This window comes from Vigna unguiculata, chromosome 11, assembly GCF_037176805.1.
Source record: "Vigna unguiculata cultivar grain cowpea cultivar isolate G323 ecotype 2 chromosome 11, ASM3717680v1, whole genome shotgun sequence".
Lineage (NCBI taxonomy): Eukaryota > Viridiplantae > Streptophyta > Magnoliopsida > Fabales > Fabaceae > Vigna > Vigna unguiculata.
This window is the reverse complement of record NC_140802.1, coordinates 6,325,405-6,344,945: the sequence shown is the minus strand read 5'-3', so window position 1 is coordinate 6,344,945 and position 19,541 is coordinate 6,325,405. Positions and strand designations below refer to the sequence as shown.

Here is a 19,541-nt window from a genome sequence, read left to right as displayed (position 1 = left end):
AATAAATAGAAAAGATTTACAATTTGTTGTTAAAATAGTAGTACTCTCAAAATTAAGGTAATGCTTGACCTAGGTTTAATTATTGTTAGCAAAAGATAAAGATAAGAATTTTATATATCCATGTATAGTATGCAAAAGGAGAATAATGACTCGGATTTATTATATTCATATAATTTTCACATGATCGAGGGCATCGAAGAACAATAAATTGAAGAAATAAATAAATAAATAAATAGATAAAAATGATAAAAAAAATAGAGAGAATACTAAAAAAAATTCATTAACAACTCATTTCAATGATTAAAAATTATTAATCATTATAATAATTAATTTAAATACTAATTTATAAAATAAAAAATATTAATTATTAAAGTAATTATTATTATAAATAAAAACTTATAATTATTTTCTAAATTAATAATTTTGTTATTAAAATTAGTTGTTAACAAAATATTTTCTTATAATGAAAGATGTGCCAAAACAAATATAATCAGAAGAAAAGTCGAGAAAAAAAGAAAAAAAAAACACGATTGAGATGTAAAAAAAAATTAAATTCAATCAAGATAAAAAAAGTATTGAAAGAAATCTGATCGAGGAAAAAAAAAACATCGAAAGAAGATGGATCGGAACAAGAGATGGAGCTAAATCAAGAACATCAGTTATATGCAATAACTCTTACAAAGCGTGAAATCAATGAGAGGATCTGAGACTATGTGGGAAATTTAAAACTCCTATATTACAATAAATATATATATATATATATTTATTTATTTATTTTAATAACCATAACTTTTATTTTAATTAACCATTTAGTGCTTAATATTCAAATAGTTAGTCTTTGTTTTTCAATAATGCATGTATAGTGTCTTCGGTTTAATAACATCGTCATTCCTACAAAATTTTAGTTCTAAACCCTTACGTTTATAATTTTTTAATTACTGTCACTTTTTGTATTTCATAGTGTCCTTTGTTCACTATTTGATGTCATGACATGACTAAATATTAAAAATTGAGAAACACAATTCTTTCAACATGCATAATATCAATATTATGTAAAAAAAAAAAAAAAAGAGTATTCTCATATACGGTAATTAGAAAAAAAAAAAACTATGATGGTATCCTTAACCTAAGGAATTGTTATAAGAAATCTTTTAAACTTGGTAAATTTGCACTCTTTTCTAAATTTCTTGACCATTCAACCAATGGAGTATTTAACCCAAATTTTGAAAACACTTCAATTGATACTTCCAATAAAATATCATAACTATTATTTTGAACAAAATGGAATCCACAAAGTAAACTATCTTAACTATTTTTCTTTTTTTGCCACTTCAAAAACATCATATTAAAGTGTCATTGTTTTAGTGTCTACAAAATTTCGTATGAGCGATTATTTCATAATATTAAGCGCATAAATTCATTTAAGTATATACATTATTTTCTTAAACATGGTTGCTCAAAAAGAAACATTTAGAATTTTTTTATTTGGTCTTTCCTCGATCAAAGCATCCTTACACTCTCTTCAACGAGAACACTTAAATTGAGAATCGTGACACTTAAATTGGATTGTTTTGAGTATCACATATTTTTCCTTAAGTGATATATATTAATATTTTATGGGTTAAATATGTTTTTTGTCCCTCAAGTTTCACTGAATTTTGAAATTAGTCTCTCTTGAAACTTTATATTAATTTAATCTTTCATCTTTAAAAATGCGTGGATTTAGTCCTTCTTATTAAATTTTGTCAAGTTTATTTGACATTTTAAACGCATTTTATAATAATATTTGAGTTAATATTGAAATAAAAATGTGTCAAACGGGGTAAACAATTCAAATACTATCATGAAATATGCTTGAAACGTTAGATAAATTTAATAAATTTTGGTTAAAAGGACTAAATTCACACATTTTTAAAGATGAATGACTAAATTAATCAAAAGTTTTAAAAATTAACTAATTTCAAATTTCACTTAAACTTGAGGGAGAAAAACATATTTAATTCATATTTTATTATAGAGATCTACTTAAATTTGCAGAGTTTATTATTCATCACCTTAATGAAAAAAAAATAATAATAGACGTATGAAGAAATGTATTTGGAGAGTTAATTTGGACCATACATGCATACCAATACCAAAAGGATGAAATGATACGGTATGAAAGGGTGAAGGGCGAAAGAATACAAAAGGAAGAAAATTAATGTTTTCTTCTTTTTACACAAGTAATCAAACTCTTCGTCTCTTACATCCATGTACCCCTCTAAATCTAACCCATATAATTTTTCTCATTTCCCTCGATTCATTTTCTATTCTTTTTTCTTTAATAAAAATTCTTTCATTCTCTCTCTTACGTGCAACATGAAGATATTTCGATGAAGCATATGTAAGGTTTTTCCTGAAGATAAGAATTGTCTAAATGTTATGTTCGAACGAGATAATTTAGAAGATAATTTATTTATTTGAAGAATTTAATTTTTTTTACATTAAAATGATTTGTTTCAATAAAGTAATTAAAAAAATCGAATTTAAAAAAATGTTGGAAAGTATTTCAAATGAATAAAATAGAAGAATTTAAAATACTCTCAAAAGTATACGAAATTTAAAAGTTCATTCAATTATCACTCCACTCACGAAGGTGAAGTCGAGTAGGCTCGGAATAAAAGTTGAGTGGAGTCGACCTGAATTGAAGATCAAGTGCAATTGGTACGAGTCGAGGACGAACTAAGTTGACCCATATCAAAGGTCGAGCCTAGTCAACCTAGGATAAATCTTTAGGAGTCAATTCAGACCGAAAGCTTATTCGGGTTGTCGTGAATCGAATGTTGAGATAATTCAACTCAGGCTCAATAATAAAGTTGTGTTTGCCTTAAAATAGATATTAAGTTTCCTTATCCAAATAAGAAAATTAAAATCTAAGATATTTCAATTATCTTGTCCAAACAAATTATTTAAGAAATTAAGAAAAATTAATTGTAATTATTTAAGAAACTGTTTAAGATATTTCAATCTCTTGGAATCGATGAAATTCATCATCCAAACTCAAGGTAAGTCATTGTTAACAGGATGTGAACAAATTTTTGAAGCAAAAAATTAATTGAAAAGTTGCACCAAGTTTCTTTAGTGAAGAAAATACAAAATAAAATCCTAGACTATTTAAAGAGAAATCCACAATCAAAATTTTAATTAATACATTGAAAATAAATTCTTATGTGTACAAAAGGAATAGCTAATCCTGAACCGCATAGAATGGAAAGCAATTCAACCACTCTGTCATGAGATTGCCTGACTCCTTAAAGTTCTACAATCTTTCAAGAAAATCAAGTTTTACTAACAAAATTAACACTACAAGTTAACTCCAAATCTTCAGCCGTCAGCAACAGAATAGATGAACACTATGGCTATGATCCAACTTATAAGCTTACAGAGATATCAGTATATTAAGGAATATGATTTAGGCTTTTTTGGATTATCCGAGTTTGATGTCTCAGCTTTCCTCTTATAGCTGCCCTGAATTACCTTACCATCACCGAACATAGGTGTCAAGCCACAAGGAACATGCTTCTCAACAGTTGCAAAACCACTTTTTGGATCACTAGTTTGTCTGCCAATAAAATAAAAACCAAACAGTCACATACATTGGTATATTCAAACACTTGCATTATTCAGTACAAGAACTTTAATTTTACTGTCATACAGTGTTTCAACTTCGTAGTTAATCTGGATAACACTGCAACATGGCATGCTCCAAGTTTCTCAATTCATTTCATGCAAACAGTTTTTTAAATTAAAACTTGAGGAATTTTTAGTTTGCATAAAATTGAAAACATACCCTGGTTTAACATGACCACTGAGAACAAGATACGGGGTCTGTAAACGAGCTTGAGCTTCCCGCATTCTCTCCACAGACAGTGATGGTGTATCGGAACTCTTCATTTGCTTCATCTTCAATTCCTCTTGATATTGCTTCATACGCTTCTCTCGCTTCATTTTTCCAGGTCCTTTACCGTGGAACTTATGAGAAATCATCCGAAAGGCTTCCTTAGGAGTTAAAATTCTCCCAAATTCATCGGTCCTTTCGATCCCTTTTTTTCTGAGTTTCCTTCTCGTCATCATCTAATATTCCACCCAATTTACTTTTCTTCTTCTCCGTGTTTCTGCCACCCCATTCAATGTTTTCATTGAGTGTTCCACGTTCTTTAAGCAGTTTCAAAGCACCCGACAATCCTTTCCCTACAGGAACTTCGTGAATAGTTTCATCAGGAACGATTTCTTCTTTGTCTTCCTTATTGGGTACTTCATCTTCATTAGTTTCTTGAACTTCATTAGGCTTTTCTTCATCATCATGATGCATAAAAATATCTTCACTTTCTTGTTTACGTGCTTCTGGAAAGTAGAAAGTAACATGCCTAAGTAGGATGAAATTCATTATATTGGAAACCACAACAAATAAATCAGAATTACCTTCATCAATGTGGAAAGCCCAAACAAATTCTTCCATCTCTGTGAAGACCACCTTGTTTTGTCGTGACTCTCCACTCTCATTGGTATGATTTGAGGTAGCAAGCAACGCAATAGCTCCAAGACCAGATACTCCTTCTTCCTCGTACCTTTTATGAGCTAATCTTCTTGCTTTCTCTAACGATTTACGAAGATCTTCATCGTCATCATCTACAAAACCTGGAGTTTCATCTTCCTCTGTTTTAACATTAAGAGTTTGTTTCTGACGCAGCAATTTAGAGGCTTCCTCTGACCGGTAAGCATTACTTCTTATCTTAGACTCCGATCTTTGTTATTCTTCTTTGATAGCTTGCCTCCTCACACAAAATCAGAGTTACAGAGTTAACCAGGTTTCTCCTATTTACGTCCTCTAAGCCTTCTTATATAAATTTTTATAAGCTTCGGATCAAACTTTTTTAATAATGTAATATCCTTTTAATATTCTTTTAATATCTTTTAAATAATCATAAATATAATTTATCTATAACAATATATAGAAAAGATTTCATCTTTTGTATCCACATTTTTAAATACCAATTTTACCCTTTAAAATATAATTATTTATTAAATTTTTAAAAATTGACTGTTATTTTTATAAATTTTTTTAAAAAATCGTTTATCTTTGTTTCTTCTCTTTTTCTCTATTTATTGATAATTTTTATCTTATCTTTTCTGATATATTTTATTTTATTTTTAATAAATATAATTTTATTTTATATATTAATTTAAAAACGTTACATTATCATCACATACTAATATAATATTACATATTTAAAAAATGCATACACAGGCAGAACAACTAGTCTTTATAATAATCATAATCATTTAAAAAATTTAAAAAGATGTAATCAATTTTAAAAATATTTGATAGGTATTCCATGCTTATATTTTTATATAGTTAAATAAATTTATAATTCAAAAATATCGGATAAAATTATTATTACTATTTTTATTATTATATATTAATATTATTTTCATTATTAATATATAATATTAGTTCTTATTATTATTGTATATTATTATTAATAATATTATCATTATACATTACTATTATTATAAATTAATATTATTGATATTATTATTATTATTACAATTATTATATATTAATATTATTATATTTTTATATTTTTATATTAATAATTAATAATAATATTATTATATATTAAAAATTTTATTACTATTATTATTATCAAATATGTACACAAAAAAGGTTTTTAAAATAATTGTTAAAAACAAAAAAAAGTTTTTACAATAACGATTAAAAATAAACTATTTATAAAAAAATTCATTTTTAAAAGGGTTAAATATGTTTTTGATCTTTCAACTTGTAATACTGAAAATTGAAATTAATCACTCTTGAAACTTTCAACCAATTTAGTTCCTCAACTCTGTAAATGTGTGCGTTTAATCATTTTAACCACTTTTAACCAAATTTTATTCGGTTGATTTGACGTTTTAAACACATTTCATTATAGTACTTCAGTTTGTTTACACAGTTTGATAGATTATCGCTTCAATGTTAGTTAAGAAACGAATTTGAAACGTCAACTAAACTTACAAAAAAAGTGATTTACAAAACTAAATCCACACAATTCTAAAGATGATAGGCTAAATTAATTCAAGGTTTCCAAGAGAGATTAATTTCAATTTTCACTGAAAGTTGGAAGACTAAAACCATATTTAACTCATTTTAAAATAATAATTAAGGGTATAAAACTAGAAAACGAGATGTGAACACAAAGAGGAAATCATTTTTATATATAGTTATAGATTATATAATAATAATAATATATATTAATAGTAATAATAATAAATATAATAAAAACAATAATATAAATAATAATAATAATAAATCATGTTATCTTAATAATTATTATTAATATTAATATTAATATAAATATTATATTTTTATATTATTATATATCATTATTATATATTAATGTTACTATATTATTATTAGTATTAATATATTTTATATTAATATCTTTTTTATTATTATTATATATTTTTATTAATGTTATTATTATTGTTATTTTTCTTTTAATTGATAGTAGTATTTATTTTAATTTATAGTAATATTGATAATAGTAGTATTAGTTTAATTATTATTGTGAGATCTACAAATTTTAAGAATTAGAAAAGTATATAAATATGATTAAATATTTTAAGTAAAAGTAAAATAGTTTATGAGTTATAAACTAATGGCTTATTTTAATTTAGTAGATTTGTTTTCTATGAAATAAGATTTGATGAATAATTGTTTAACTAAAAAAATTTGAGTATGGTTAGATATTAGGAGATATTTTTCGATATTATTATATATTAAATATTGTTATAAATTTAAAGATATCTTTGGTTAGATATTATAAGATATTTTTATATATTGTTATATATCGCTTTTAGATAATAATAAGTAATAATAATAATAAAATAATGTATTTTTCTTAAAGTTATTAAGTTTATAAATAAAAGAAGTAAATATGAGAGAACAACATCTAGGGCAAGAATTTTAGTAGAAACAGTAAGAATTTTAGTAGAAACAGTAACAGGTCAAGAAGAAGGAAAAATGTTTTAAAGATGGAGTTTTCATGTTTTAAAGATTGAATTTTTATTGAGAACTAAGTAAGAAGTGAAGATTAACTTCGGTGTTAATATTTATTATATTAATACTAGCATTATTTCATCTGTACGTACACATTGATGTATGTACATATTCATTAGATATGAATAATTGTATTGATTGATGGTATATTAATCGGTGATAATAGTGTAATGTTATTAAGTTAATATATAAAATAAATTTATATAAAATAAAATAAATAGAAAAATTAATTGTTGATGAATAAAAAGAAAGAAAAACAGTTTTATAGAAAATAAGTATAAATAATTATTAATTTTAAAAAATTTAATAAATAATTATATTGTAAAGGATAAAATTGGTATTATGAAATATGGACACAAAAAAGATAATCTTTTTATATATTGTTATAGATTATTATATATTTTAATATTATTCATAATATTATTATTATAATTCTAATTGTATATTAATATTTTCTATTCTATTATTCTATTATTTTATTTTTATTGTATATTATTAGTGATATTATCATTATTTTATATTAATATTATTGATAATACTTATATTATAATTTTATAATTATATTATTAATATATATTAATATAATTGATATTATTATTGCTATTATAATTATTATGTTAATAATATAATAATAACATCATTATTATTGTATAATTTTATTATTATTACTATTATTATATATTAATATTTTTTATATTAATAATAATAATATTGTTATTATCATTATTACTATTCATTGATATTAGTATTTGTAGTATAATTGTTATTATTATTATATATTAATATTATTGGTATTAATATTATTATTATGATTATAATATTATATATTATTTTTAATAATATTATTAATAGTAATATTAGTATAATAATTATTGTGAGATCTTAGAAGTTTTAATAATTAGAAAAATATACAAATATGATTAAATATTTTAATTAAAAGATTAAACACACTACTATAAATTCTCATATTACGTGGGATTTTTCATGCAAATTTGTTAAAAAAATTTGCAAGAAATTTTTTTTTTGCCGTTTTTTTTAAGAATTTTAATTGGCAAGTAATTCTTTTGTGGGTAATCATTTCCTACAAAATTATAAAATTTGCATGTATTTTCTATAAAATTTGTTGCGAAGAGTTTTTTTTACAAAATATTTTGCAAGAAAATTGGTACCAATTTCTTGCAAATTTTTTTACAACAAAATTTGTAAGTATTTCCTAAAAAAAATTCAAAACAAAATTGGTAGGAAATATGAGTTTTTTTGTTAGTTATAAACTAATAATTTATTTTATTTTGAAAGCTTTTTTTAAGAAAAAAGATTTGATGAATAATTGTTCAATTAAAAAAAATTATTAGATATTAGGAGATATTTTTGGATATTTTTATACAATACATTGTTACAAATTCTTAGATATGGTTATGAGATATTTTTATATATTATTATATATTGTTGTCAAAGAATAATAAGTGATAATAAAATAATGTATTTTCCTTAACCTTGTGTTTGGATGAAGCATTTCAACAATAATAAAAAATTGAAATGCATTGTATTTGGTTCAGCCTGTCTCTGTCTTCGAGCCCACCCGGCTCGATTGGGTCGTCAGTCCAGTTTGGGTCTTCGGGCCTGCCCGACCAGTTTATGTCGTAGGGTTAGTCCAGTCTGTTTGGGTTGTTGGGCCAACTCGACACATCTTGGTCATCAGGCCTACCTGGGCGGTGTGGGTCGTCAGGCCTACCTGGGCGATGTGGGTTGTTTGGATTAACCGACCTATTTGAGTTGTCAAGTTCGCCTGACCCATATGTGTCATCAAGTCACCCCGTCTGTCTAGGTTGTCGGGCTCGTCCATCTTGGTCATTGGGCCGCTTGACTCGTTTGGGTTGTCGGACCCGCCTAACTCATCTGGGTCGTCGGGCCTGCTCGACCCATCTAGGTCTTCGGACCCGTTCGACACGTTTGGGTCACCGGGCCTACTCGACCCGTTTGTGTCGTTAGATCAGTTCGATCTATCTGAATCATCTAGCTAGCCCAATCTATTATTGTTGTCGAGTTTGCCGAATTCGTTTGAGGTTGAGTCCAATGTGTGAGGTTGAGTCCAAAGTGTGAGGTTGAGTAAGAAGAATTTCAAATTCCACCTTTTTTTAGGGTATTTGAATTTATTCTAATTTAGCTAATTGAAATACTTCAAAAAAATGCATGCGTTTGAAATATTTTTTAATTTCTCTATCCAAACAAAGCATTTCATTGCAAAGAATTTCAAATTCTCCAAATAAATGAATCACCCTTTAAAATTGCCTCATCCAAACACACCTTAAAGATTTTGAACTTATAAATATAAGAGGTAAATATAAGAGAACGAAGTTTATGGAAAGAACTTTAATAGAAATAATAAGAAGTCAAGGAAAAGAAAAAATATTTTAAAGATTGAGTTTTTATGGAAAAAGAAGGAAGAAATGAAGATTAGCACTAGTATTACAAATAATATTAGTATATTATTATAATAATTATTATTATTATTCTTATTATAATTATTATCATTCTTATTATATATTATTATTTGTATTAGCAATAACATTAGTATTATTAGTTGTACCGCTATTATTATTATTACCTTTATTATTAATATTGCTATTACGGATTATTTTTATTATTAGTATTACTTTTATTACAAGTTTCAACATCAATCTCGTATTATTTTTTTTTTATACTGGGCAATATTTCAATATTTTAAGTTCTCTATATGTTTTTATTTAGAAATTTTAACATCAACTTCGTTCTTTTATTTATTATAGAATCATTTATATCTCAAAATGTACACACTTTAATCCATTTCAATATTTTAAGTTGTCTATATGTTTTTATTTAGAAATTTTAACATCAACTTCATTTTTTTTATTATGAGATCATTCATATCTCAAAATGTACACACTTTGATCTTAATTTGTACCTACTTTTTACATTTATTTATTAATTAGGGATCATATTTCAATTATTTACATTTTCTTAGTATAATCTATTAATATTATTAGTATTGGTATTATTAGTTGTATTTTCTTTATAAAAAATTACTTTAAAATAAAAGAATCAATATTAAAATTATATTATTTATATATTAGTTATTTAGTTTTATAATATTATCAAACTCTTTATTTATAAATTATATTTTTAACTATACATGATTATAACACTTAAATATAATTATTGAAATAAATTTTTTATTTTAAAATAATAATAATTAGATTAGTTTTCTTAATATAGATATAAAAACTATTATTATTTTTTTAGTACGACTATTGTTAGCATAATTAGTATTACTATTGTTTTTATTATTATTATTATTATTATTATTATTATTATTATTATTATTGCTATTATTATTACTATGGTTGTTGTGGTTGTCATTGTGTTCTCGTTGTTGTAATATTGACATTATTATTATTATTATAATAATCATAATAATAATAATAATAATTATTATTATTATTATTATTATTGTTATTTTTATTGTTTTTATTATTATTATTAGACTTAATTAGTAATTTGGTCATCTAATGTGTTAGTTTGATTTATTTTGGTCCTCCTATCATTGTTTACACTATCTAACAAGTCTCAACTTTAATATCTACTAAAAAAGTGTTTGATACATAAGAAAAATTTAACACAATTGATTTAAAAGGATTATATACATTTATTTGTAAAGTTTGTGAATTAAAATGTATTAAAATTTGGGACCGTAACAAATTTCAATTTGGGTGTCAAAGTTCAAAGACTAAAAATATATTTAATCCTTTGTTTTGGCACTCCCTAAATTTTGTCTCAAGATCCGCCACTGATTTTTTAGGTTCAATTTTGGTCCTTTAATTGTTTTAAATGGTTCAATTTGGTCATTTATGTTAAGTTGACATCCGTGTCCATACATGTTATATGTCATTTTGTGAAATTTTTAATTTAATAAAAAAACATAAATTGTCACATCATTAGTCAATTTGTGAAATTTTTAATTTTATTATTAATTTTAAAAATGGTTGACATTAACGTCATTTCCATACATGGGCATATGCCATTTTGTGAATTTTTTTAATTTTTAATTTTTTTAATTTAATAAAAAAACATAAATTGTCACGTATCATGTCACGTGTCAATTTGTGGAATTTTTAATTTTATTTTTAAATAATTATTTAAAACAATATAAATATTGTTACGATGGTCCTGCCACATGTTAATATATCATTGGTTGTTTTCAATTTAGTCTCTTTATTTAAAATTTTGGTTCAATTTAGTCACCTTTATTGTTTTAAATGATTAAATTTTATCCTTACCAATTTGAGACCAAATTAGTAATTAAGCTTAATTACAACTTACATATCATGTTAAAATAATATGTTATCATTTACACATCAAATCACTCTCAAGATACTCATATTATTTTATTTCTTATATTTTTTTGTCTTTTAATTGTTTTACATTTGAAATTTTTTACACTTGTAAAAAATAAAATAATTTCAATATTTATGTGGAATAATTTGATGTATAAATTATAAAATATTATTTTGACATATATATATATATATATAAGTTGTAATTAAACTTAATTACTAATTTGACCTGAACTTGAAAATAAAATAAAAAATAGGGAGACTAAATTGAATCAAAATTGTAAATGGATGGACTAAATTCAAAACAATCATTGTTAAGCTGGCATGTGGCACAACACTAACTTGACACGTGACAGTTTATTTTTATTTTTTAAGAAAATAAAAAAATTCAATAAAATAGAAAACTTCACAAATTAACATGTGGCACGATCATGACCTAACACGTGGTAGTTTATTTTTTTTAAAGAAAAATAAAGAAATAAAATAAAAAATAAAAAAAATGAAAATTCCAAAAGATGACACGTGGACTATACTGACATTGTGTTAGCGTTAACTTAACAAAAAGGAACAAATTGAACCTTTTTAAAAAATTGGATGACCAAATTGAATCCAAAAGTAATAAGAGGATCAAAATGAAAAAAATTGTTGACAAAAAGAAGAAGATGGACATCTTCCTCCAATAAGAAGTTTTTATGATGATGATGATGACTTATGAAGAAGTATAGAAGACTTGATGATGATGCATTGAAAAATGTTGAAGACTTAAAAGGATGCTTCGATTCAAGAGATACATTGAACACTTAGGTGTTTAGTTATTTAGGTCTTGTAATATGTGTATGTTATTTAAAATAGTTAAATTAGTATGTCAAGAGTCAAAAGGCAAAACCCAAGTAGTAGAGCACTAGGAGAATTTTATTTATTTGCAAAACTCATTGGAATAACCGATTATTTTTAGTGATAATCGATTATCTTAGTTAAAACTGATTTTTGAGAAAAGCCTCTACGATAATCGATTATCACCTGGTGACAATAGATTATCCTGACTGATAATAGGTTATCACAACGAGAAAAATGTTTTTAGAAAAGTTTATGTGATAATCGATTATCACTTATGATAATCAATTATTTATGGCAGTTGTGACTTAACTTTTCATATTCTTAACCTAATTTCTAAATAGGCTTCTATAAATAGAGTGGTAGGCTTTCATTATCAAATACAGAAGTTAGATAAGTTTGAGTACTTGAGAACTCTTTGTGAGAAAGCTTTGAAAAATCTAGTGTGGGTAGAGCGATAACTTTCATCAAGTGAGATATTGAGTGATTGAGTCTTATTGTTGTTGCTAGGAGAAGTCAGTCATCCTTTGTGTGATTCAAATGAGGTGTTCATTCCTTATGTGATTCAAGGAAGGCGTTTTCATCCCTTGTGGATTTCAAGAGAGGTGTCTTCATCTCTTGTGTGATTCAAGAGAGGTGTTTTCTAAACCTAATCTTTATTATCATTAATTGTAAGTTTTGTTTATTTTAGTGATTGAGTTGATCTCGTTTTTTAGAGATTAACAACTAGATGTAGGGTCTTTTAATTCGAACCAGTATAAATATTTTGTGCAATTTTCTCTTATCTACTCACTTTATTTTATTGTGTTTATTAAAATAAAGGAAAGAATTTTAATTGATCTTTGATATTAAAAGGGAAAATTTTAAAAGCACAATTTTTATTAAAAACCAAATTCCCCTCCCTCTTGGTTTTTGTCCAAACGTTAATCATTCCGCTGCGCGATACCAACAAAACTCCAACCAAATAGAGGACTAAATTACTAATTAAGCCAAAAGATTTTTTAGTTTGCTTTCCAGCCAAACAACTTTCATAAACTGTCTCGAGCAGGATAATATTTGGCAACTCTGACACCATTTTCTTTGCACTAAGTTCTTAAAAGTTCTTGAAGTTCAAAATGGCCAAACCTAGAGTGTCATAATCATTTATCATCATCATCATTATTTATTGTAGATAGGCATTGTATTTTCCTCAAACATTCTGTTCTTGGAGAGTTTACTTAAAATTATATTTTTACCAGCATCAAACAGTTCAACCTTATCATAGTTTCCCATTGTTGTTGTGAACCCCTTTTGCACCAGCTAACCAATACTGAGGAGATTACACTAACAAAATATCTAAGATAATTGTCTTTGATCCATTCTTTCTTATAATGACTACGTCTGAAGATCCTTCTACCTTCATCATCATCAAGAAACTTGACTTTGCTTATCTTTGTTGTATCAAAGTTTATCAGCGATTCCTTATGAGATGTCATGTGATGCGAACATCCTAAATTTAGATACTAAGACTCAACCTGAGAATTTGAGTCTTCTGCATTGGTGGTCAACATTAAGATAAGTGGTTTAGAGTCAGAATCTTCCCTCGTCATGTATGCCTATCTTCCTTGGAACTTTTTGTTCTTTCCTTTATCAGTGTGACATTCATAAGACTAATGTCCTAACTTATGACAATTAAAACATTTCACCTCACTCTTATCTTTCTTCTTCAAATTCTTCTCTACTCTGCCATTTTTCTATGTTGAATCACATTTTTCAGCATTATACTCAACTTTGTCAGATTTTCGGTCACCTTTTATTCGTTGCCCTATTATTATTATTATTATTATTATTATTATTATTTCAATGGTAGTTTGTTTTTATATATTATTATAGTGGGAAAATGGGTATTTCACCTATCAAAAAGGCCGACTAGAAAGAGAGTATGAAAATTATTAAAAAACCAATGTAAGAGACACGTATCAAATGAGGAACATTAGGCAAAGCACAAATTTTGCGGTTTGAAATGACACAAAAACCATTAAAAATGAGAGCTATCAAATAATTAAGAATGAGTTGTTTGAAAATCTCAGCTTTCCTTTGTTTTCTTATAGATATAGATATAATATTACAATCGTGCATTATTACGATGCTAGTTTGTTTTTATATATTATTGTATATTATTATTATTATTATTATTATTATTATTATTATTATAATAGTTGTTGTTTTTTTTATTATTATTAATAATGTTATTATCTTATTATTATAATTATAGTATTATTGTTACTATTAATATATTTACTATTATTGTTTGTTATTATTATTATTTGTTATAACATAAAAGAGAATAAATGACAACAAAAAGGCAACCTTTATACTGAAGGGTAAACAGGAAGAAAAATAAACTTTTACATAATAAATTAATACATAATTTTTTTTTTTTATAAATAAAAGTATCTAACTGGATGGAGAAAATATGAACTTGAAAATTAAAAATGGATAAATGAGAATAATCATAAATAATAGGAAGATTTTTTCTTTATAAATGTTTCGTAAGATTCACTATAAACAACAAACTTACATTCACTCCTATAATTCACGTCAATAAAATATTAGATTGGTTTTAATTACTCTTTTCATATTTGTTCTTTTTTCAAAAATGTTAAGTTATTCTTCGGTGTTTTTTAACTTTTAATTTGATCTCAATTTTTTAAAAATTGATGTAATTTGGTTCTTTTCGTTAAATTTCTTAGAACAAATCAATGATTTTCTATCAAAATTGACACTATGATTATGTTAATTATATCAATAAAGGAAAACATCCTTATTAACAACTTCAATCTTTATGCAAAATATTTAACCTGTTTCAAAAATTTTAACCAAAAGGACCATATTGCATCAATATTTCAAAAATATGACTAAATTGAAACTATAAAAAATTTGAGGCCCAACTTGATTTTTTTGGAAGAAAAAATGATGAAAAGATTAATTAAACCTATTAGATTTGATTATCTACTTCGTCTAGGCATACTTACCTTTACTTTTTCTATTTTGTTTCAAAAAATGACAAACATTTTTGTTTTAAAACAAGTTTTAAAGCAATTTAAATATTTTTTTAGATAAACTTATCGAAAGATAACCTTTGCCTTCTTTAATTTAAAAAATATATAAATTGAATAAAAAAAATGAAAAAGTTCAGTCAATTCCAATCCAAAGAAAAAAAAATTATTTAGAAAGAATATTAATGGTTAAGATTTGAAGAAAAAATGATATTTTTTAGAAATCAACAAGAGCACTCTGAGTTATTACTATAATATTCAAATTTCGAAATAAAAAAAATTTCCATCTATAAAAATAAAAATTGAAATATTTTGAAAAAAAAGTTTTTTTTCCACAATATTTCAATCGATACGCAACAATTCTAAAACTTTTGGTGTAAATTTTTTTCTAGTTAACTCCAAATTTCATCAATACAAAAGTGGCACACCTAAAGAAAAAGCTCATTCGTCAACTCTATTTGCAATTTCTAGTGGAGTCAAATTGTGATACCCCTTTTTATTATTTCCTTCTTTCATTCCAGAACACTGAAACAGATACACCGCACTCCTGCCTATTCTCTCTTTGCCTCATCACCGCTCTTTACACAGTTACCCTTAATCATTCTTTATCTAAATCCCTTTCCTTACACTTGGAACAAATTCTGGAAGAGTGACCTCAACAGGACCTTCTATTGTTTCCACTCTCAGCTCCCCTCCTTCTAGGTAAGTCTCCATTACCGTTTTGGGGTTCAATTCCAGCTTAAACTCGAAATTTTGTTTCTGTTCTGAGTTTAATCAAGGGTTCCTTCATTCCCTGTGTCTTGATGATGAATTCTTTAGGTTGAACTAAAGGATTCTGCATTGCTTCTCTGAAGTTACTTTCACCAAAGCATTCACTAGAAAAAGGTAAGGGAAGTTAACCTTTCACTCTAATTTCGCATAAACATTGTTGATTAGGGCTAGAATTGCATGAATTGGGTGTTGATTGATAAGTGGGAACAATTGTGTATGGTGAATTATGAATTTGGCATGAACTGTGTGGCTTGCATGTGAAAACATATTGGTATTCTGATGATTTCGCCCAGGCGAGCAACTCTCGCCTGAGCAAAAATACCAGAATTTCACCCCTGTTGTTGCGCGAGGTCTCGCCTAGGCGAGCTGGTTTCGCTTGAGCGAGAGTCACTCTCGTCTAGGAGAAACAACTTAGCATGAGCGAGAATTTGCTCAAATATTGGGGTTGCTCTCTGTTTGAACTCTCGCCCAGGCGAGAGTGGCTCGCCTAAGCGAGACAACTCTCTAGCTCAGGCAAAATCCTCTAGCTTGAGCGAGATTCACTATAGAATTGGATTTCTTCTCTATTTTAGATTAAATGAAGCTATGCTAATTGAATTGATGTGATAATTCTCTATCCTGTACGTGAGTTTTATGAATAATAGTAGATGCGATGGAATTGTGTGAATTTGGTTCATTAGAGAATGTGATGTAATTAGGATTTCAAGGGAAATTCTAAAGATGATGGCTTTAGTGAATGTAAGGACATGAGGACTCATTTTAGTGGCATCTTGACGCTCCAATAACCATTAAGACTCATATAGAGTATAATGGATTATGCTGGGAGGAGTAGTAGGAGGTCCTAGTCTATGGACCCGATCCGTCATAGACGTGAAGGGGACCTGCCCTAGGAGTGGTTGGGTGAATACCCCTTGTGCCCAAAACTCTACAGAGTTTGGGAACCGTCACAGGTACAAGCCACCAAGAGCTCTAATGTCTCTTACATAATCCGGATATCGAGTATAGAATCATGAATGCGTGTTATGGTTGTGGTGATTTGAATAATTATGATAAATGTGATAAACCTTGATTGATGCCTAATTAATAAACTGCATGATTTCTCTTAATTAAGTTAGTTTACCCTTCTTGCATATGTTTGTTCTTTTGTGCCTTTCTCTTTTGCAATGATCGCCCTTAATGATTGGCGTGAGCAGACAAAAAGCAAGTAAGGACACACCCCTCCTGGATAGGAGTTGAGTTGTGGCTCGAGCGTTCCAGCAGTAGTAGTTACCCTTGTTTAGTTTAGATGGATGGTTGTTTTGTAACCCTTTTTCAATATAGGTTGTGTTGTTAGACAGTACATGTATGGTTATTTTTGGATGACTGTATTGATACTTTATATCAGCCTATTCTTATCATCTACTTTGAATTATCATAATATAATGTTTTGTTTGATAGCGTAAAAACTATTAAAACGGGATGTTACACAAATTATCTTTAATACGAGTCAAGGGAATAAATCCATGTTCTATTACATAAGTAAAAGTACGAGTAAAAATACTTCGTTCTTGAACTCTTGTTATTATTTTGATAGATTTAATCTCGTTCATAGGTATTTTGAGAATAATACAATGATTTTTTCTAGGAAATCCCCAACAAAGAAAACATACTTTTTCTTTCTTTTTTATATCGAAGATATCAAAACCACCACTAATATCCCACAAAATAATCCACCACAAATAAAAACTAATAAAGAGACCTAAAATCCATAAAAAGTCATCCTAGCCCCTTGTGGAATAAATAGAAAAATGCTAATTTCCTCATAAAAAAAAAGGAAAAGATTCATATCAAGATAACATGAAATTGCAACCAACAATAACGCCAATGAACCTAAAAAAATGATAAGGCTGAAAAGATATTGCTTATTTTGCGAGACTCATATAATAGATCAATACTTCTTTTGATATTTTTTTAAATATAATCAATTGCCCCCTCTTTTTCTTTTTAAGAATAATAATTGTGGAATAACAAACCCCATAAGTTTACTTGTTTCTAAAGTAATTTTCATCGACTAGCACTACAAAAATGTAAACCTTTAGGGAGAATTCATCCAATTGTTTCTAGCTCTAAAAAAAAGATCCACAATATTTTTCCTTATTGACCACCGTATCTAAAAAATCTTGTTTTTAATATGAAGAAATAAAAAAGTCATTGCAATTACCGGAAATACTAGAATCACTGAAAGAACAAAAATGAAAGGAAAATTTATCATAAATAAGGGTACCTTGATTTACTATTTGTACTATATTTATTTTATTTTTGTCAATTTTTATTCTTATTTTTATTAAAAAAATAGGTCTATAATCACTAGAACTCCTATATCTTTATACTTAGTATATAGGAATTCTAGTGATTATAGCTAAGCCGATATATATCATAATATACCTTTTTATTATTCTTAGTATTTTTATTTTATTACCTTGATCTTATATATTTTGATTTTTTATTTCAATTTCATTATTTTTTCATTTTTAGGCAATGAAAAAAATTATGTAATTGAAATAACTCGGTTACAACTGCTTTTAAAAGATTACATGTTTCGATTGAATCAATTAAATCCTCATGGAATAAATATTAAGCTACTTGCGAATCTTCATGCACGGTCTTATCCGATGTTTGCTCAATTACTCTTTTACCAATTTAAATACAATATAAGTGTTTGGTTCGATAATAATCATATTCCCCAACATGCCAAAACTAGTTGTGATCCTACCGATAGAGTAATTTAAATGTCAATGTAATAATTATTTTTATTTATCCAAATAAAATTATTAATTTATCAATTAAAAATATAAAAAATATTTATATTGTATAAATACTTTTAATATATATAAATATACACACACACACACACACATATATATATATATATATATATATATATAAATTTTAAAAAATCAAATAAATTTAAAAATAAAAATTGGCGGACTATTCCACCAACCTAGGGATGGCAACGGGGCGGAGCGGGGACGGGTTTCGCTATCCCATACCCATTGTAAGACCCGAGAAAATTAATTAATTATTTAATTATGGCGGGTAATAGAAACATTTAAAGAAATTAATGTGAGGAATAATGACGTGGAAAAGTACTAGCTCAAGTGGTTGAGAGTACTTTATTGTGTGTGAGGACTTGGGTTTGAGTCCTATGTGTGCCACTTGGATGTTATTTAAATTATGTGTTTTTGTGCACTTATATATTGAATGCGTGGTGTGATGATAAATTCCTAGAATTGTAGGAGTTACCATGAAATCTGGATTGGTTGAAGGGCTTGGTTTAAACCTTGTTGTGAACTAAATAATTTCTTTTTGCCAATTTTTCCTTTGGCATGAATGTTAAAGGGTTAGAAACCTAGCAGCCAATGGAAAGGTAACCTAAGGGCTGGAAAAGAG

General features: G+C 26.3%; 1 pseudogene across 1 annotated transcript; it reads right to left on the bottom strand.

The window, feature by feature from the left end:
- Window positions 1–3,375: 3,375 nt before the first annotated feature.
- LOC114170686 (SART-1 family protein DOT2 pseudogene) lies at window positions 3,376–8,951 on the bottom strand (annotated as a pseudogene). Its single transcript, XR_014986595.1, has 3 exons — window positions 8,864–8,951; window positions 3,830–4,695; window positions 3,376–3,601 (listed from the first exon to the last, which is right to left on the bottom strand). The product of XR_014986595.1 is annotated as an SART-1 family protein DOT2 pseudogene (transcript).
- Between the last annotated feature and the right edge of the window lie 10,590 nt (window positions 8,952–19,541).